The 22,057-nt window shown below is 46.1% G+C and overlaps 1 long non-coding RNA gene across 2 annotated transcripts in view; it reads left to right on the top strand.

Annotated features, from left to right (window-relative positions):
* The first annotated feature begins 95 nt into the window (after window positions 1-95).
* The window catches only part of LOC123354267, a 95,951-nt gene continuing 73,989 nt past the window's right edge, over window positions 96-22,057 (top strand). Inside the window, exons 1-2 of one of the 2 annotated variants that reach the window (XR_006574705.1) lie at window positions 96-311; window positions 20,828-20,964. This is a non-coding gene — a long non-coding RNA (uncharacterized LOC123354267). Of the gene's footprint in view, window positions 312-5,307; window positions 5,473-20,827; window positions 20,965-22,057 lie in introns of those variants that run through there. The other variant, XR_006574696.1, reaches the window with a different exon arrangement.

Genomic DNA, 22,057 nt, shown 5'->3' with positions numbered 1-22,057 from the left:
CAGCCCAGCTCTAAAGGTGGCCCGGCCTCCTTTGCCACCTCCCGGCCTCGGGGCGCTTTCACCGTAATCGTTTAAAAAAAGGAAGGGGGGGGAGAAAAGCCGTGTTGCCATGTTTCTGTTGCTGGAAGCGGCCCTGCAACGCGCCCGTCTGCCCTGCCGCGAGCCGGGCTGGCGGAGGCTGAGCGCGGAGCGGCTCCGCCGCGGGGCCGGGAGCCCGCAATGGTGGGGAGGCTGGTTACATTTTGACTCCATTCTTGCAACAAGCGCTTCGCATCCACCCGCGCCAAGCGTTTCGCCCTGGAGACGGGAAGGTCAGGAGTTCACGGCAAGGCGCTGGGGCTGGAAGGGGCTCTGGGATTTGAACACACGCGGGGCCGGGAGAGGGGAGCGGGGACCCCTCGAGACAACAGCACCCCTTGCCCGCCAGATAAGGAGGGAGCCAGCAGGGACACCTCCTCCCAAGAAGAGAGAAAGAAGCAGGGGCTCCCGCATCCTTCGTGGAGGTTAGGATCGCCGTGAGTTAAGTTAGCCTAGTCTCTGTAATGTGCTTGGGGTAATGGGTTAGATGCTCCCGGAATCACACCCACCTCCTCAGTCAGCTACAGCAGATAAGGACTGGTACTGCGTATCTTTAACACTTTCTGTTCCCTGCCCGGCCCGGATCATAGCCCGTGCCGTCTCCTTCATGCGAAAGGGAGGTCCCATTGGCAGGGGTAGAGGGTTCTGCTAGGGCTCCAGACCACATCTGATCCTCCGAGATTAAGAGCGCCCTTGGGGACGCTACCACCAGCCCTTGCTGAAGGATTTACTCCTTTAGCTTTGTAATGGGAACAGAAAGATCCCAGTCTTTCAGGCTGATGGTCACTCTGTGTTCCCTCTATCCTGCACAACACGATATAATTTCACTTTAATTCGTTTTTTATTTCTGTGTGCCTATGCACCACCAGATTTGCTGCTTTGGACAAACTAATTTAAGCAGACAGCCCATACAACAGAGTTTAACTGCAGGAGGGAGAGGATTCAACTGACCTTGAAGCAACTGGGTTTGTTTTACACACAGGTCTGGGCCCAAGGTTTTTAATGGGCTGCTTAAGCTTTCACTATGAACATTCCTTAAGGCAATGATGTAATAAAAATAATAGTCATTTCACAATACCAGGAGTAAGGCTGGGGAAAGGAAGAGGAAAAATAAATCTGGAAAACCCTGTTTTCTCCTTTTGCCCCATTCAATCACAATGATCATTCCCATTTCATGTGACTCACCCAAGGCCTTAGAAGACAGTTTCAGAGCAGGGAGTTTTTAATTTTAGGCTTGGTCTGCACTACACAGGTTGACGTAAGCTGCCTTGCATTGACCTAACTGTGGAAGTGTCTTCTCTTAGGGTATGCCCACACTACCCGCAGGATCAGCAAGTAGCGATCGGTTTATCGGGGATCAATATATCGTGTCTCATCTAGACGCAATATATCAATCCCTGAACATGCTCCTGTTGACTCCGGAACTCCACCAGGGCGAGTGGCGGTAGCGGAGTCGACAGGGGGTGCCACGGCCGTCGATCCCGCGCTGTGAGGACGGGAGTTAAGTCTAAATAAGATACTTTGACTTCAGTTACGCTATTCCCGTAGCTGAAGTTGCGTATCTTAGATTGACCCCGCCCCCTAGTGTAGACCAGGCCTTAAATTTGGCTCCCACCAGCATAAGTACCTCTCTACACTGATTTAGGCCATGTCTACACTTACAAGATTACAGTGGCACAGCTGTACCAATAGCAGGGGCGGCTCTAGGCACCAGCAAAACAAGCTGGTGCCTAGGGCGGCAAAATCTAGGGGGCGTCCCCTGCTGCCGGGGGTGGGCGGCAGGCTGGGCCGGCGGACCTGCCGCAGTCATGCCTGCGGGAGGTCCACCGGAGCCCCGGGACGAGCGGACCTGCCGCAGGCATGACTGCGGAGGGGGCGCTCGTCCCGCGGCTCGGCTGGACCTCCCGCAGGAATGACTGCGGCAGCTCAAGCGGAGCCGCCGGACCCGCGAGCCGTCCGCAGCCGCGGGAGGTCCAGCCGAGCCACGCGGGACCAGCGGTCCCTCTGCAGTCATGCCCGCAGGAGGTCCGCTGCTCCCGCGGCTCCGGGGCGCCTCCCGCGCATGACTGCTTGGGGCGGCCAAAAAGCTAGCGCCGCCCCTGACCAATAGAGCTGTGCTGCTGTAAGATTGCTTGTGTAGCCATGTTATGGCGACAGGAAAGAGCTCTCCCATTGCCATAATAAAACCAGCTCAATGAGCAGCAATAGCTATGTTGGCGGGAAAGCATCTCCCACCGACATAGTGCTGTACATACAAGTGCTTATTCTGGCAAAACTTATGTCACTCAGGGATTTTTTTTCACTCCTTGAGCAAGAAAAGTTTTGTCAACATAAGTGCTAGTGTAGACATGGCCTAAATAACACCACCTCTCCAAGTGGATAGAGTCAGTTGATGTAATTAGGTCAATGCAGCACCTACATCGACTGTTACTGGCCTTCAGGAGCTGTCTCACAATGCCAACACTGTCACTACAAGTACTCCTGGTGAGGACATGCACTGCCAACACAAGGAGCCAAGTGTGCATGCACACACACAAGTGATTTAATACTATGGTGGCTGTATGCTGACATCAGTTAAATGGACATAATTTTGTAATGTAGACATGGCCTGAGTTTTTTATCCTGTGCTTGGACCATTACATCTGATGGGCCTTAATATTGCCAGCCCCAATCATTCAACAAATCATAAATCAGGCCAAAAACTAAAAGACAAAAAACCTACACCATGAGATTATCTTAAAAATCATGAGATTTCATTGAAATAATAAAATTGTCTACCTTTTTATTTGCCTTCGGTTTTGGTTTTGGTTTTGTTTTAGCCCTTAGTTTTCATTTTCCAACTTCTTTCTGCTACCACAAATCTAAAAACTTACTTTTAAAATTAAAATTAAAATAAATAAAGTTGACATTCTCATAACTTCAGGAGCTTGCCTGGATAAGTTATACATGAATGGTTATCAGTTGTATGTCCAGCTAGGAACTCAGCATCAGATCTAGCACCTGGTCTGTGCTGGAAAAGAGCACTAGTTTGACTACATCAGGGGCTTGCATCAGATTAACTGTTTATTTAGCTAAACTTGGTTCACTTTTCTAGTACAGAGAAGGCCTAAATGAGCCACAGACCCAATGGACTGCCAAAAAGCAAGTGTGAGCTTGGGCATTTAAGAGTGACCCTAGAGCAGGGGCCGGCAAACTTTTTGGCCTGAGGGCCGCATCGGGTTTCTGAAATTGTATGGAGGGCCAGTTAGGGCAGGCTGTGCCTCCCCAGACAGTCAGGTGTGGCCTGGCCCCCACCCCCATCCTACCCCTCTTTCTTCTCGCCCCCTGACAGCCCCGTGGGACTCCTGTCCCATCCAACCCCTCCTCCCCCCATTCCCTGTCCCCTAACTGCCCCCCACCACCCTATCCTCTCATTCCTGACTGCCCCCTGGGGACCTCTGCCCCCATTCAACCGCCCTGTTCCCTTCCCTCTGACCGCCATGACCCCTATCCACACCCCACCCCGACCACCACCCAGAACTCCCCTGCCCTCTATCCAACTCCCCCACTCCCTCCTCCCTTACCACACTGCCTGGAGCACCAGTGGCTGACGGCACTACAGCCGCGCCGCCTAGAGCACCAGGACAGGCAGCCGCACCACCCAGCTGGAGCCAGCCATGCCACCACGCAGCACAGAGCACCGGATCAGGCCACGTCTCTGCAGCCCCGCCTCCCAGAGCATTGTGGTGGGGCAAGCTGAGGCTGTGGGGGAGGGGGAAACAGCAGGGGAGGGGCTGGGGTCTAGCCTCCTGGGGCAGGAGTGGCCCGTGGGCAATAGTTTGACCACCTCTGCCCTAGAGTAAACCATCCTAAAAGACTGTGTTGCACTTGCAACATTGGAGGCTGTAATGCTGCAGTCATTTATATCGGTGCAAAGTAGGGATAAAATGACACCCTTCTAAGGGTATGTCTACACTACCCGCCAGATTGATGGGTAGTGATCAATCTATCGGGGATCAATGTATCACGTCTCATCTAGACATGATACATCGATCCCCGAATGCGCTCCCTGGAACTCCATCAGGGTGAGAGGCAGAAGTGGAGTCGACGCGGGAGCCACGGCTGTCGATCCCACGCCCAGAGGATGCGAAGTAAGTCGATCTAAGATACGTCAACTTCAGCTCACTAGTTTTGTAACTGAAGTTGCATATCTTAGATTGATTCCCCCCCAGTGTAGATCAGGCCTGATTAGAAGTATTTTACACCTGCTTTGTACTGGTATAAAGGCCTGTGCTATGTGCAAAAGCAGGGCAGACTCAAGACTAGCCTCAGCAATGCAATCGTTTTCACATGAGAAGACATTCCAAGAGGTATGGGCTAAACATGATTTGGAGCATTCAGCAATTCTTTGGAGAAAATCTGCAAATGATCTGTAGTTATCATGGTCTTTCCTCAAGGAGCAACTCAATCCTTAGCTCACATCCTGCTTAGCATTTATGATCAGTGTTTGCTGCTGGAGTCAGGCTAATTAGCTAACTGACAACAGGAGAGTTTTCTTATTTCTTTCCCCCTTAGAAGAAATAAACCACAACCATTCCACCTTAAATGGTTTAGGCTGTAAGTAGAAAGGCTGTGTCTGGAGCGACCTTGCTATGATCTAAAGTGTTTTGTTTACAGTCAGGCACCCCCTGATTGCTGCAGCAAATAGTGAGAGAGGCAGGCGTCTGCTATAGTAGCAGCAAAGCGTGAAAAACTACTATAGAGCCCCGAAGAAAAGATCTTCAAATATCAGAGCGCCATCCTCCCGCAGAAAGAGGGCACGACAGGCAAAACAGAGCGAGGTTTTCAGATAAATAGTTTGAAGGAGACATGATGTACTTTTGAATCCCGTCGACGTTCAGTTATGCATTGTGCTGGAAATGATCATCACTGAGCTGTGGGTGGGTGGGGTGTGTGTCAGTTGTAGAAGAAACGAGTCAAAGGCTGGAAGAGGGGATTAAACGAAGAAAAAACTTAGAGAAGAGAAACAGAAAGGAAAGGAATCAGAACAGTTGATCTAGCTAGAGGGCTGATCAGAGCAGTGCTATGATTTTCATGTATCCCCCCATCCTGTACTTGCTTCTCAGCTCTTACTTGGGCTGCAACATTAGCCGAGCTCCACAATTGTATTCTTACTTTGGGAACTGGTTATGCAAGCTTCCCATCTTCATTTTGCCCCATCCCCCTAACATTTAAGACGGCACTTGCAAAAATGACAAAGCATACTTAAGCTAGCTGCTTAATATCTTGGGGTTGTGGGGTTGTTTTTGTTTGTTTGTTTTTGTTTTTTAAAGTTAATCTAGGAAGTGTGGGTCAGGCTGGGATAATCAATCAGCCACTCTACCGGACACTGTTGCAGTCAGGATGAAGAAAATGGTAAGAGGAGGTGATCTATTTCAATGGTTTGACTAAGCTTCTTTTTGACCTATCCAAGGCTGTGAGAGCTTATTATAATTCAAACTCCATTAAAAAGCCATTTGCATGCAAAATGCTACATTTCTGAAGGAATTTGTGGTTAAGGGGTAAGTATAATTCCAGACACAGGCCCTAATAATGCACCTGAGTAGTCCCCCTGAGTTCAATGGTACTATTCACATGCATAAAGCTACTCATATACTTAATTGTGTGCAGGATTGGGGCCATAGAGAGTGCACATGTGCTGAATGGTGAGTTGAATTGACCTGCCATATGTAGATTTATTAAAGGAGCCCTAATATGTGTCCATTAGGGGTAGTCTGGGACTAGCCCTTCATGAGTGTGCAAGGTCAGCTAAAGGATGCAAGAAACCTCTTCCATCTCAGTGGTGGGGAAAAAAAGGCACGACTCATATCTTCATTAAAATGGTGTATTTCTAACACTTTTAACTAACACATTAAAGTCCTAGTTAGAACTGGGCAGGAAATGGTTTTCCCATCCCACAAACATTTTCAAAGTTTTGAATTTTTTTCCCATCCTATGTTGAGATGAAAAGTCAACATCTTGAAAACTGTCCTGAACCAAAATTTTTTGGTTCAAGTCAGTTGACACATTTCATTTTGATAATTTTGAAAGGTTTTGTTTCAGGAATGACCATTTAAAAATGTACTATAATTAGCTTAAATTTTGGAGGGAAAAGGTGTTTTCAACCAGAAAACCAAATTTTTCATTTAAAAAAAGTCAAAGTGGCATGTCTCAACAATTTTAAAACTTTTTTTTTTCCAAATTTTTGTTTTAGTCAAGAAATTTGACAAAACCAGCTGTCTCCCACGAAAAGTCTGTTTTGATGAACAGGCATTTTTCTGTGAAAAACCTAATGCACATGAGCTATCCTGAAGCAAAAACACAGTGAAGACCAGACACTTTCATTTTACTGTCAGGTAAATTCACCAAAGTCAATCCCATCCAGGGATATAAGACGTTTACCTTGGTGAGTTTACTTCTTGGTAAAACTAAAGTGCCTGGTCTTCACTTTGTTTGTGCCTCAGAATAGCTCATGCACATTAGTTACTCTGAGGTAAAAAAACAAAGAGTTTTTTAGCAGTGAAGACAAGCACTAAGTCAAGTGCAATGTGCTTCCAGAAATTCCAGCTTGGATAGTGCATCTCCACACACATCCCCTGAAGGAGCTAATAATATTTTACTATCTCATAGGGGTATTGTGAGGACTAACTACTTCACGTTTGCAAAATGGTTTGAGGATGTAAAGTGCTATATAAGAGCTAAGTGCTAATAATAATGATTCATTATTATTATTACTATGAGAGTAAACAGTTTTCTAACTATGTGCCCAGTAACCTGGTGCCTTTAAGTAAGTTTCTCAATAGATAAATTATATCCAGTGGAAATGAGTTGTTCTGTTTTTCTACAAAGCCTGAAGTGAACTGTTCTGGGAAGGGGATATTATTTTCTAGCAATGTTTTCTCAAGCACAATTCTTTAGGTTCCCAAGTGATGACACATTCTAAAGCAATGCTTTTGGCCCGAGATGTACATCTGTGAAAGGGACACTGGCTCCATTTTTTAAAGCCATTCATTAAATAAAAACACCCTATGTCATATGTTATGTTTCTCTGAAATGTTTAAAGTTTTTAATGCATGAAATCATATGGTGCCTGGATTTTTTCCAGAACACAACTCTAACCTCTAAATCAGTAACTGGACATTGCTGGAAGGGTTTGGTGGGGAGTTTTTTACGTCAGTTTTGTGTTTTGTTTTCTTTCAGTAAATGCTACATCTTTATGTATTAGGCTTTTTCATAAAAGCAGCGCTCCATATATGTGATAGTTATTACTGAATCTATCCAAAAGGCACACAAATTACTAACCCCCACAAAAAGACAGGGACAGTTCAGCTGGTGTAATGGTCTTAGTTCCAATACCTTACACCCACTGAGGACCTGCCCCAACGTTTTTTTCTTTAGCTGTAATAATTGCTTGAGGATCAAGAGGGCTAGAAACATTTTCCTTATATAAATAGGTGAATTGGTTTGGCTGCTTCCTAAACTCTTTTTAGGGGATGATTTTACTTTCTAAAGAACTTTGATTTCAAATTACAGCCCACCTCAGGCATCAAAAATTACTGTGTCATCTCTGTGCTAAATGCAATGAATAGGACACTGGACTAGACTGCATTGTATTTGCTGTGTCACCTTGAGCAGGTACTTTCAACTCTTCTTGCCTGAGTCCCCTCCCATATTTGTCTGACTTGACTATTTAGCTGTTTGGGGAACTGTGTTTGTGCAGTACCCAGCACAATGGGACCCTGGGTACTAGTGTAATAATAAATAATAATTAATGTAGAGCAGTACCTCAAACTTCTTATATCTTGCCTGTGTTAATTCTAAACCATGCTATGAAATTGCACCGCTTCATGATACAACATCATTAGTGCACTAACATATAACAACATGATATCCCCACATGGTAAATTTTCCCATTTCACTGCACATTTCTGGGAATTTAGACAAAATCTAAAAGAAGCAAATCCCTATGACCCGTATGAAAGGTATTTTTAAAAGAAGGGAAGAGGAATTTCTGCATAACCATCTGCTTCCCATTGGAATCAAGTATAATGCCTCTGGGAGCTCTGGGTTGGGCAGAAAATGTCTTTTTTGTTTGCTTGTTTTTAATAAGAAGGTGTCTCTATTAAAGGGAATCTGCAAAGGAAAAACAACTGGATTTGTATTCTCTTTCTGATGATTTAAAAAAGCCCTGCTTATTAACATCCCAAAATTTTACCTGAGGGCTCTCAGTGGGGGTGGAAAACTCTGTGTGTATATATGTGTGTGTACAGCTTTTTGACTGTTTTTAGAGTGTTACTACTTCCTCTGTCCTAGCTGTATCCATGTAACCCGAAGCTTCTGTTCAAAGCTGTTTATCTGAAAACCTCAATTAAAAGAATTTGTCACCGTATTGATCATTGGTCTGAAAATAATTTTAAATGTAATTTTCAGCCAAAGTTAGGGTTGCTAGCCTATATCGGTAGTTGATGTGTATGGATGTTCTTGAAAGGTAGACACAAAACAAAAAGAAATTGATAAACAAACTGTTGGAAACCCTGGAAATCCAGAGTGAAGATTAAACTCAAAAGAAACCCAAACCTCTGAAAGCATGGAAATTCAGTTAAGTAGCCAAACCACCTTAACTCTTCCCCTGTGTGATGCCCTGAGAAACTCAGACTACTTTAGCTCAATATTGCCAACTCCAGTATTCAAAAATCATGAGTCAGCCCCCTCCCCCATCATGAGATTGGCTTAAAAATCAGGAGGGATTTTTTTGTTTGTTTGTTGTTTTTTAAATAAAAAATTGGAGTGTTTTGATTTATCTTCTGAACTGTTTTGAGCCTTTAGGGGTCATGTTTTCCATCTTCTCTCTGTAACCAGGAGGGACAGAAACTTACTTTTTATTAATGTAAGCGGAGAGTCTCCTGTGATCAAGTGAGTTCAGGAGCTGGGGCTTTCACAAAAATACCAAGTTTCACAAGACTCATGTTAAAATCACAAAGGTTGGCAACAGGGTTATCTGTCCATAGCAAAGAGTTCATTTATCAGTTACCATGAAAACTAAGAACGTCTTAATTCTTTAGGCCTGATTTTCAAAGATACTGAACACACGCAAGTCCCGTTGAAATCAGTGAGAGCTGTAGGTGCTCAGCAGTTTTGAAAATCAAGCCATGAGGTCTGCAGGATTGAGGGTCCCTTCCTAAGGTATATAGCAACGGGGAAAATGTGGCTGGCAGGAAAGTTGGGGGATGAATCTCCATTCCCTCCTGGCCTGCTGTTCTCTGGACTGCATGGAAGGACGAGAGTCATGGGAACAGAAAAGCTGCTGTTGTATTGCATGGCTACTTCCTCCGGAGTCCCTCCCTCATGCACCATGATTCCCCTTCCCCTGAGCCCATGTAAGCTGTTCAGCCCTATGACAAGTTCAACCTGCAATCCATAATGAGGCTTGTCCTTGGGCCTTTCTCCAGAATGCACCTCCTGCAAACCTTAGGTTAACCTGTCCCCAAACTCTCCGTCATAGGCCTTAGGAGGCCTATGGAGGCCTAGAGTTCAGGTCGTGGCATCTCCTCTGAGCCTTAGGCTGTTGGGGGGGGCTTCCAAATTCACACACACCCCCCCCGTGGGCTTTAGGAGTAACTAAGCAGCAGCCTTCACTCTACAAATTTCCCCAGGGTCCCCTCCTCCTCAGTTTTAGTTTACTTCTTTATCCCCAACGAAGCAAAAACTAGCTCAAAAAGATGCTTGTCAGCCTTGCCACAAGCCAAGATAGGCTTGTTGGGCCTAACGGCTGGTCTGCACTGGGAACATACATCGGCATAGCTACTTCTCTCGGGGTGTGTGAAAAAGCCATACCTCTGAGAGATACAGCTATACCGACCTAACCCCCAGTGTCAGCAGTGTTACGCTTACAGAAGAATTCTTCTGTCCCCCTAGCTACCGCCTCTTGGGGACATGGATTACCTAAGATTACCTACACCAAGAGGAAAAGCCTCCTGTCAGTGTAGGTTGTGCCTACACTGAAGTGCTACATTGATGCAGATGCAGCACTGCAGCTGCGCCTTTGTAGCATTTTAAGTGTAGATATACCCTTAGGTCCATATCCTCAAAGGTATTTAGATTCCCATCAAGAGTTAGGTGCTTTGAAAATAGCTTTGAAAATGTGGTCCTAAAATCAACACAGTGGTAGGGAATGAGCCTAAGGTTATGTCTTCATTGATAAAAAGGCATATTTTTCACTGAGGGATAACTAATGGATGTTAGCTATTACAGCTGTGCAAATAACTTATTTTGGTTTGGTGGCCAAGCCTAAAAAAACATTTGGGATTGATCCAAAATATTTCTTTTTAAAATTTTCAGCAAACCAAAAAAAGAAGTCAAAACGTTTGTTTGGTCAAACAAAACTTTTTGTTCAACCCAAAATGAAACATTTTTTTTTGTTTGTGTTTTTTTTATAATCTTTTGGAAAATAAAGTGGAAGTATCTTTCTAAAATTCTAAAGTCGTTTTGAATTAAAAAAATCAAAATGTTTAATTTAAAAAAAATGTCAAAAATGAAACATTTCTGCTTTTTCAGAACTTTTTTTCATGTCTGAAATAATTTGGTGAATTTGTTACAAAATGTTTCAGTTGATCGGAATATGCATATTTTTGGTGAAAAAAAATTTAATTTGAAAAATTTCACTGAGGTCTGCTACCTGTGCTACTGCAAAAACATAGCAGAGCTAGATCACTTGAGTTTTACTAAGGCCTTGCCTACACTACTAGTGCTATGCTGATTTAACTATAGACGCAGTGTATTCTGACCGAGTTTTTTTTGTTGTCATAGCTACACCGCTTCCCTGAATGACATTATCTGTGCTTGCTACGGCGACCAGACAGCAAGTGTGAAAAATCGGGACAGGGGGTGGGGGGTAATAGGAGCCTATATAAGAAAAAGACCCAAAAATCGGGACTGCCCCTATAAAATCGGGACATCTGGTCACCCTAGTACTCGCTGTGCTGTTGTAGTTTTGTTGGCTCCAGGATATTGGAGAGACAAGGTAGATGAAGGCTATTAATACTGCGTCATGTGGGACCACATTTGGAATCCAACTCTGGGACCCTCTGTTTGGGGTTTGTGAGCATATATATACATATGCCTCCCTAAGCATTTGTTTGATGGGCAGTCTGAATTATATCTGTTCTTTATAAATCCTGCACATTTTCCTCAGATTAATTATTCCAGGGTTCTGTATTGACAGATTTGCCAATGTAAGTAAATGAAAGGCCTAATTCTGAAGAGACTGACTTATGGATGTAGTATTTACTACTGTGAATGGTTCCATTAAAGTTTGTGATAGATTCATATATTTTAAAACCAGAGGAACCATTCTGATAATTTAGTCTGACCTCCTGCATAGTGCAGACCAGAGAATTTCACCCAATAATCCTGGCATTGGGCACATAATTTTGAGCTAGAGTATCTTTTTTTTTTTTTTTTAAAGAAAGACATTGTAAGGCCCAAACTTGCAAACATTTACTCTGGACATGGTGTTTACTATAGGGCATAGATTGTAATAAATGTGCTACATCCATTTGTGTTTGCAGAACTGAGTCCTAACATGACAGATTGAATATGTGCTATGCACAAAGCCTTGGGTAAAATTTTCAAGAGAGCCTAACTGACTATGGAGCCTAAATTCTATTTTTAAAAGTCAATGGGATTTAGGCTCTAAGGTGCCTAAGTAGTGTCTTTAAGATTGAACAGAGGCTCCTAAATCACTTAGGCCCAGCTCTGCAAAAATATTGCCATGTAACTCCCAATGGGATTTCAGTAGAGATTAGGCACCTAAATACCTTTGAGGATCTGGGTTTTACGTAGTTTAAATTTGTTTTACCCCTTCTCTACATGTGAAAATTGCTTTGATTTAACTTAATCCATCTAGAAACCAATTTAGTTTGATCGGTACAACCTCCTTGTGAGCACACACAGTGCCCTATATCAGTTTAGTTTTACACTAATTGGTTTTGGTTTTTTGCTTGGATTTTTTATTTTATTTATTTATTTATTTATATTTTTCCACCACCAGAGTATGTGTAAATTTTTTCCTTCGGTAAGGATAGCTACAATATCTTCAACAGCTTTCTTCTCTCACTCTGTGTTGCTGGGGAAAAGAGATGATGTTAAGACCCAATTTAATTACTGACAGAACTTGAAAATATTTCAAGTAAACTGCATTTCTTTTGTACCTATACTTTTATAATGGAGAGCAGTAGCTTAGGCCCTGGAGCCTAGTTATTTCTGCACAGCTTTACAGAGCTGGTATTTAGTTATTAAGTCATTTGATTCTTTTCCTGTATAGTTTATAACAAATGATACAGCGTATACTGTAGAAAGTCAAATACGATCGTTTTCTTTTCCTCAGTAAGTACTTAAATCTTGTCTTGGAAAGGGGCCAGAGCGCAGAGCAACACTGTTCCAGCAGTAACATTTTGTACTTTATTTTTAAAACAAACAACAACAAAACCCTCACTTGAAGTAAAAATTCTTTCCCTTCCTCCATCCCCCAAAACACATGCATCCTCTTATGCATTCTTTCTGTCACAAACACACACACAAAGTTTGTGTTGACAATTTCTGGTAAGCACGTTATAGGCCATAACCTCTGCATTATTTATATACATTTATAGCAAACTGCTAAGAAAGAGCTCATGTCCCAAGGCTCTAGAGTTTAGTGCTACATTTAAAAAAAGTGACTAGTGATTTTGAGTACCACAATTAAGACACCTCACAAAATCAATGCCATTAAAAGTGTCCCAAGTAGAGCACCCCAGAACTGAGGCACACAAATCACCAATCGCTTTTGAAACTATTGGCCTGGGGTGCCCTTGACAATCCTTTGAAAATACACAATAATTCAATTAAATCAGCAGATACTTTTAATTACTCCCAGATAATTACAAAAAACAAGTAGCAGCAAACATATAAACGAAGTTTAAGATCCATAAGCCAGTGCTCACACAAGCCAGCCAGCCTGACAAATCTTCCCCTGCTCCCTAAAAGCCAGGGAGAAGAGATAGACCTGGAGAAGTGCTCTCCCAAAGGTCGGTAAACTTGGGCTTGTTTTGGAGCAAGGGGAGCAGTGAGTTCCAAACAGGGAGGGGGAGACGGACACCCCTAATTGGGAATATGCTGCTGGCTACCCCCTCTCTCTTGTAACAATGGAGTTCCAGCTACTGCACCTTCACTGATTGCAACTGTCGGTATGGACAGGGAGAAAGGCAGGCTTAGGGCTTGTCTACACTTGGAGTTATTCAAGAATTCCTACGCTAGGAGTGTTTTACCACCATACCACTATTCCGGTGAAACACTCTGTGGTGGGATATACAAACCCCATGCTGGCCAGGAAAGGGTTAATGAGCTGCTGTGGGCTTTGTTTGCCCCTCCCCGCTACACCTGCCATAGGTGTCCACCTTGGAGGGAGGGGTCAAAAGGAGCAAACCCAACTCATTCAGTTGGTGGGAGGCAGAATAGACTTTCACTTGCATTGTGTAAGAGAAGTTTGCCTGGAGCCAGGAACTGCTTGAGAGGCTGCTGCCTGTCACAGCCTCCCTGGGGGAAGGTAGGCCTGATGGGGCACTACAGTTATGATTTGCTGCCAATGCCTTGCTTGTTGCTGCTGGGTAAGACTGCTGCAGGTGGTGCCCTGCCTGAAGCGGGGTGACAACTAAATAAAGACCTTGTGTGCTAGGCACTCAACTGGGAGCCTAACAGTAGTTGGCTGTGAACCCAGAAGCACTCATGTCACATGCTCCTAGTGTGACTGCAGTTTATACTGGCAAAGCTGTGCTTTTACTGGTGTAGCTTATTCCACCATCCCTGAATGAAACAAGCTATACTGGAAAAGCACAGTTTTGCTGGTATAACTGCGGCTATGCTAGGGGCTTCTGCTGGCACAGTTCCGTGGTCAGGGATCACACTTCTTCACATCCTGACACAGCCATGGCAGCAGAAGTCTGTAGCATAGACACAACCTTAACTGCTGTTCCTGAAAAACTTCATGGGTAGACAAGTGCTTGGGCACCAATCCTGCACTGAGCTGCCAGTCACAGATGTTTCCACTGTGCCCTTGGAAACAGCTGTTTTGGGGGGATTTGGCTTCCACACCACAGATTTGTATCACACCTTTTTTTAATCACTCCACCTCTCTGGCTCTGTTTCCTCTCCCACAGTTTGTCACTCTTCTCTATTGAGATTGTAAACTCTCAAGGGCAGGGCTGTCTCTTAGTCTCTGCTTGTATTGTGCCTAGCACAATGGGGGCCCTGATCTAATAATCTGGCTTTGAACCTGTTTGGTCAGATGCTGTAGATGGTGCTGAACCACTTTTAGATTTATGCTAAAGACTATAGTCCTTGAGTGGGGAGGGATAGCTCTAGTGGCTTGAGCATTGGCCTGCTAAACCCAGGGTTGTGAGTTCAATCCTTGAGGGGGCCATTTAGAGAACTGGCGTAAAAATGTTTGGGGATTGGTCCTACTTTGAGCAGGGGGTTGGACTAGATGACCTCCTGAGGCCTCGTCTATGAACAGAGCCTGGGACACTGAGAGTCTTCTCACACTGGCCACCCACCATGTTAAAAACTGTTTTATGGTGGCACCCTGTCTGAATCATATTGTGACCGTAGTCACACCTTATACATCATTGTAATAATCTTTGTACAAAATGTGCCTTGTGAGGTATCATTTGAAAACTAATAACTTGCTGCTCAGTAATGTTATGGTAAAATGTATGTAGCAACATCATATATAAAGCTATGAATTCCCCTGAATGATATCAGTGGCACATAGCCCCCGTTAGGCAGGTCCTCAAGTAGGTCCTAAACAAAGGAATGTGTGTTTACCTCAGTTTCCATGTAAATTGAAAACAGGGTCCTCAGACACAAGAGGGGAGACAAGGAGAATCTGACAAACAAAGGTGAGAAGAAGCCATGGGCATCCTCTTTCACCACCAGGCACCATGCTGCCTTCTTTACTGTTTGAATGAACTTTAACTAGGGGTAACTGTTGGGAAAATGCATCTCAAAGGTTAACTGAACTATAAAAGTGAGGGGCAAAACACCCCAAGTTGTCGCTCCCTGTCCATCTCTCTCTAAGAAACCAAAAGAAACAGCTGTTGGATTTTGGGAGCAGACCCTGGCCTAAGAGTTTGGTCAGCAATGTTACTGGAAATGTGGTAAGGGACTTCACCTTGAACCAAGTCTAGTTTGTTAAGTCTAGTACTAGAAAGTGTAGTATCATTATGATACTTGTTTCTGACTCTAATGCCTGATTCTTGAACTCACCTAAAACCTCTCTCTTTGTAGTTAAATAAACTTTTTTTATTCTTTAATCAAAACTAATCCAGTTTATGAACCATGTGAGTAACTCCAGTTAGGCTAGCGAACTATTGTATATTGATCCCCTTAGAGGAGCGATGGACCCAGTATATCTGCACTGTCCAGGAGAGGGCTGGACAGTGCAGCACACACATGTATGGGGGGAAATCCAGTACTGGGAGCATGTTGGGTCACCCTGCATATAACCACGGCTGCTGGAAGCCAGCATGTGGCTGGTGTTTGCTGACAGGCTGTTGGGTCTGAGTTGGATCAGGGCGGGGATTATTCACAGACACTGTGGGTGTGGCCTGCATGCTGATAGGCTGTTTGTGAGCAGCCCAGGTTGGGAACTACAGCAGGAAAGCATTGTGAGGCACCCCAGGTTGCAGGCAGGTAGGGACACAGCCCCTCACTGGTCTGGATTGTACCCTGGAATGTAATACCGATTCTAATATAATTTTCATGCAAAGCACCGTCCATAATGAACACCACTTCTGTCAGTGCAGTTGCCCCAAGCATTTTGCAAAGGAGACTTTTGAATAATCATCATAGCCGCTGCAGGTGCTCTTGACTGTAATAACTGTACTATAATAAACTGATTTTGGTTTTGATATGTTAAGAATAAGTATATTTGTATGTATGGGCTCATTTAATTTGATGGTTATGACAATTGTTGTTTCATAACCAAAACAAGTGGATTTTATAGCTCGTGAGTTAGTTCCTGGCTGTAAAGGCTTTGTTTTCTTAAATAGACAGGATTTGCTGCAGGTAGGGCAGAGGTGGGACAGTTGTTGCTGGGGCTGATACACTGAATGTAACTATTGTGGCTATAGTTGGCTGCTTTGCTTATGTTTATTCGGTTCCCTATCACCTCACATCATGATTCAGCCATTCTGATGTCAATCATTTACAGCAGGGTTGGCCAATTTACAGCCCACAGAACAAACTTGGCCTGGAGCCTTGTTAAAATATAGCCCACATGCTGGAGTAAAACTTTTCTGACCCCTGTCCTCCTCTCAGGTGCCAGTAATATTGTTATTTATTAAGGGTTTGATTCTTTCACGGAGGTTGTGGAAGTCATGGATTCCGTGACTTTGTGACTTCCACAGTGGCTTGTGTGGCTGACTCCAGGGCCCCACAGCCAGCCACACTGGCCACTGCTGGAGCAACCCAGGGCCAGTTTCTCGGGAAGTCCCTGGGGCCAGATATCCGGGGCCTCCCGAACAACCACCGATGTGGCTGATCCCAAGACCGCCCAAGCAGCGGTGGCAGGAGCAGCGGCCCCAGGTGCGCCCAGAGGCCATTCAGAGAGCGGTCCCTGGGAGCAGCTGCTGGCGGGGGGATGGGTGGGGAAGGCAGTCAATCCTCATCACTTCACTGGAGCATGGGCCCCCCCGGAGCAGGGGCCCCCCGGAACAGCAGGGCCCAGAAGTTGAGATTCAGTCGGGTATTTTTGGTTAAAGTCATGGACAGGTCATGGGCCATGAATTTTTATTTATTGTCCGTAACCTGTCCATGACTTTTACCCAAAATACAGTACCTGTGACTAAATCGTAGCCTTATTGATTATTTATAATATCATAGCACTTGGGCCCTGGGCTGTAACCAGGGCTCCATTGTGCTAGGCACTGTACAGCTCCAGAACAAGAAGATGATCCTTACTGATGGGATCATGGAAAGGAGCAAGAACTGAACAGCTTTTCCAAGTCTAAGGCCTTGGCCTTCGGTAAAATTTTCAAAAGTGCCTTAGGCCCAGATCGATGGGAGTCAAGTGCTAAATAACTTTGTGGTGTTGGGCCTAAGTAACATACCAGACTAATTCCCATTTTCCAGAGACTTAGGTGCCTCAGTCACACTGAAAGATAGTATACTCTAGGCTCATAAGTGCCTACATTGCTACTGAAAACAAGACTTGGGTTCCTAAGTCACTTAGGCACTTTTGAAACTGTTACCCCCTTGTCCATACACACAAATTGCATGACAATAAGTGATACTGGTATAGTTAAACTGAGGTAACTAAACGCACCAACTGCATGTGTTCACATTGTGCTTGGTATTGGCACATGCCACATTGCATTTGAAGCCACATACCTGCATAGCATAGTGTGGAATCAGTGTAGTATATTGCAATGTGGTATCCCAGGGCGTTTTTGTACTTCCACCAGGCTCACAACATGTTGGGCAACTTTCATGGCAGAGTGTGGGATACTTCTTGGAGGTCAGAGGAATAGTGAGTGGAAGGGTCAAACTCCAGTGATCCCTCCTGCTCTATCCCAGTATTCATCTGTTGCCAGAGCAACTTCCAAACTTCTCTGTCGGCTTGGAGAAGGCTCAGAAGAACACTGCACACCTGTCGCTTGCGGAGATTGAAAAGGAACTCCTGTTGCTTGGCTTCACTGCAGAGTTAACTAGAGTTATAACCGAAGCATTGTTCCTAATTCAAGTCCTGTCCACACACAAAACCCTAACTCTGGTGTGGCGGTGCTTTTAACTTGAGCTGACTGGCTCATCCGGGGATAGACAACTAGAGTTTCCTGAACTTCTCAGCTACTGACACAGCCACTGTGTGCTACTAATCCCACCTCTGCAGCTCAAGTGTTATTTGTGCTGTGTGGCCACTCTCATTCATGCTAGGGTAACATAAGAGATGACTTGAGTGTAGATCAGCAGGGGCGGCTCCAGACCCCAGCACGCCAAGCACGTGCTTGGGGCGGCATGCCGCGGGGGGGCGCTCTGCCGGTCGCCGGGAAGGCGGCAGGCAGATCCGGTGGACCTCCTGCAGGCGTGCCTGCGGAGGGTTCGCTGGTCCCGCGCGGCTTCGGTGGCCGCACGGGACCAGCGCACCCTCCGTAGGCACGCCTGCGGGAGGTCCACCGGAGCCGCAGGACCAGCGACCGGCAGAGCGCCTCCCGTGGCACGCCGCCCTGCTTGGGGCGGCGAAACGTCTAGAGCCGCCCCTGTAGATCAGGGTGGGCAAACTTTTGGTCCGAGGGCCACATCTGGGTGGGGAAATTGTATGCAGGGCCATGAATGTAGGGCTGGAGCAGGGTGTTGGGGTGCAGGAGGGGGTACAGTGTGTAGGAAGGGGCTCGGGGCAAGGGGATGGGGCAGAGGAGGGGTGCAGGGTGTACAAGGGGGCTCAAGGAAGGGGGTTGGGGTGCAGGGTGCAGCAGAGGGCTCAGGGCAGGGGTGCAGCAGGGGGTTGGGGTGCAGGAGCTGTTCAGGGTGCAGGCTCCATCTCAGTGCCACTTGGAGTGGCTCCAGGGTGGCAGCAGCGCATACCGGGGCCAGGACAAGCTCCCTGCCTGCCTTGGCCACACGCCGCTCCTGGAAGGTCAGCACCACATCCCTGCGGCCCCTGGGAGTTGGGGGGCAGAGGACTCCACGACCTGCCCTCACCTGTAGGTATCTCCCCCAAAGCTCCCATTGGCCACGGTTCCCTGTTCCTGGTCAATGGGAGCTGCAGGGGGAGGTACCCACAGGCGAGGGCAGCGCATGGAGCCCTCTGCCCCCTCTTCCCCAGGGGCTGCAGGGATGTGGTGCAGGCTGCTTCTAGGAGCGGCCTGGGGCCCGTGGCACTACGGGGGTGGCAATCCCGCAGGCTGGATCTGGCCCATGGACCGTAGTTTGCCCATCCCTGGTGTAGATAACCAGAGTTACCTCTGCAGTGAAAACAGAGCCTAAGAGAGATGGTGGCATCCCGGAGGCAGTGGGTCTTTCTGGAGTAACTGAAGGACTAAGTTTTGTAGTGACTGGTGCAGAGTGGGACAATAGTGGAAGGACAACTTGTACACTTAAATCAGATGTGGGATGCATTCGCACTTCCACTAAACTGATTTAACACCATCTGAGAAAAGTTGTATTGCTTGTGAACTAAAGTAATCTCTATGAATTCAAATCCAAAGAGCCATCAATGAGAGACAACATGTGTCTTGAGACATGGCATTTCCCACTGATATAAGGAACATTATACTGGTGCAATTTTTGTAGACAGACAAGGCCTTAATCTCCAGCCCCAAGAGTCAAATTTGGCTCTAGTACAAGTGGGCACAACTCCATTAACTCCAATGAAGTGACACCTATTTACACCAGAATTTGACCCATGTATTCAGCTGAATTTGGTGCAGAACAGGAAATGGTAATTAGGCACAGAGGAAGAATATTGAAAAAGCACCAAGAAGGAATGAAAGAAAAATAAAGGGATAAAGAGAACAGGAATGAGTGAAAGAGGAAAAGAACAGAAACCAAGGGGAAAATAGGAGAATGAATGGAAGAAAGAAGGGATAAGCTACAACAAAGACCTATTCAACATGAAAATTTAAGTGTCAGTTGCACCGGTTTTTAAAAATTGGTTCAATCTCACCTGCGTTTAAATTGCTTTGCCTGCTCAGTGATGACCCAGGCAAAAATGTGTAAATCTCATTTAGAAACCCAATCTTGAGACCATTGCTATCTGAAAACTGTTTACCAAAAAGGTATCATCATGCTTCAGGCCAAGCAGGCAACTGGTGTTGGGCTTCACCAGTGTTTAACAATGGGGCTAGGGGCATGTTTGTACTATGGTGTACGTGACAGTTTACTCCCCTAGGGTCAGGGCAGCATGGCCTAGCAGCCAGACTCCATGGGGGTGGAGCTTCTCCAAGGGGTGTGGCATCCCCAGTAGGGGGGCTAGGGCCCACCTGACTCCACCAGGCCCCTCACAGTGGTGTAGCAACTTGCCACTGACTCAACAGCAGGGTCCTACCAAAACATGCTGAGGCTTCCCAGGTGGGAGGTACCACTCCATCACCCTCCCTGGGTCACTTCCTACCAGTCTCTGTGTTAGGGTCTCCCATGAGACATTGGGTTCTCTGTGGTCAGCTGGGCTGGTCACCTCCTGTGACTACCCTAGTCACCGGGGTTCAAATAGGCCCAGGGAGGCTCTGGTTCCCAGCACAGACAGTGGCTATGGCTCACCCTCCACAGCCACTTCCCTTCCCTTCCCAGACCAGACCAGTCCTTTTCCTGCAGCCTCCAACCCAGAATGAGCTGGGCTTCCTCCCTTTATACTGCTAGAGCATTTGGAGCATGCCCAGTCCTGCCGGGGAGGCGGGACTTCCGCTGTCAATAATATGGGCTTAACCCTATCTGGGCTAGTGCAGGGTAAGCAGACCCTGTCACAGTGTCGACTAGATGGTTCCATGGAGACAGGAATGAAAGTGGGTAGGGGACTGGACGAAAAAGGGTTGGGGCAAGAGAGGCACTGCAGAAGAAAAGCAGAAAAGAACTGCTAAAGCCAAGTACCTAGGTACATGTTTTTCTACTTCATGTTTAGGGCTTAGGGATTTTTAATACAAAGGGGCTGTAGACGGACAGGGGTTTGTTCTTGCTGACGTGCCTCCTTTGTTTCTGGTTCCAGCAGCTGCTGCTTTTTCCTGCATAGTCTTTTCCTGTCCGTCTCCCTCATTCTTTGGGAAAGAATGCTGCATAGACTATTCTCAGTTGGTTCTTGTCAAGATGTTTGGCTTGCAACAATCAATAGCAGGATAACACCAGGTATGTGTGAGACAGAGGTAGGTTTGCATCTATAATGAGCGATAAACCTTGCAGGTTCTCAATTAGTCTGTGGAGAGCTGGCTGGTCACATGGCGCTGGCTCCTCTTTGTTCCCAGCTGCTGAAGCACAAGAAAAGAGGTTAAAAATAAAACACTTTCCTCATGTCCCTTTTGCATGTCAGCAATCATTGTAGCTGCCACAGGGATGTCTTGCAATTGTGAATGGGTGGGGAGGTGCCCCTGGGAAATCTCTCTATTAAGATGCAGCCTGTGCCATGAAAATGAGAACCCCTGATGCCTGCTTGGTCTATTACAGGTTAAACATATTGGGCTAGGGCAGGTTACTACAGCAGTAGTCCAAAACACACAGGCCTCTGGTACAGATTAAATAATATTTAGATAAACTCAAGTCATAGACTTATCAGTGTTGGAAGGGACCTCAGGAGGTCATCTAGTCCAACCCCTTGCTCAAAGCAGGACCAATCCCCAGACAAACTTTTGCCCCAGATCCCTAAATGGCCCCCTTGAGGATTGAACTCATAACACTGGGTTTAGTGGGCCAATGCTCAAACCACTGAGTTATCCCTCCCGCTTCAGTAGGCCCTGATGAAATTCACCATGTGGTACTCAAGGAACTAGCTGAAGCAATCACAGAACTGTTGACAATCTTTGAGAATTCATGGAGGACAGGTGAGATCCCAGAGGACTAGAGATGGGCAAACCTAGTGCCTGTCTTTAACAAAAGGAACAAAGAGGACCCATGGAATTATAAACCAGTCGGCCTAATGTGGATACTGGAAAGACACTGGAGCAAATTATTAAGCAATCAATTTGTAAGTACCTAGAGCAGAGGTGGGCAAACTACAGCCCACAGGCCACATCCGGCCTGTGGGACCATCCTGCCCAGCCCCTGAGCTCCTGGCCTGGGAGGCTAGACCCTGGCCTCTCCCCTGCTGTTCTCCCTCCCCTCACAGCCTCAGCTCACTGTGCCGCCGGCACAATGCTTTAGGTGGCAGGGCTGTGAGCTCTTGCCAGGCAGCGCAGCTGCAGAGCCGTGGCCTGACTCGGTGCTCTGTGCTGTGTGGTGGCGTGGC

This window comes from Mauremys mutica, chromosome 1 (assembly GCF_020497125.1).
Source record: "Mauremys mutica isolate MM-2020 ecotype Southern chromosome 1, ASM2049712v1, whole genome shotgun sequence".
In the NCBI taxonomy this organism is placed as follows: Eukaryota; Metazoa; Chordata; order Testudines; family Geoemydidae; genus Mauremys; species Mauremys mutica.
Note: the sequence above shows the minus strand (reverse complement) of the source record. Positions and strands in the feature narration are given on the sequence as shown.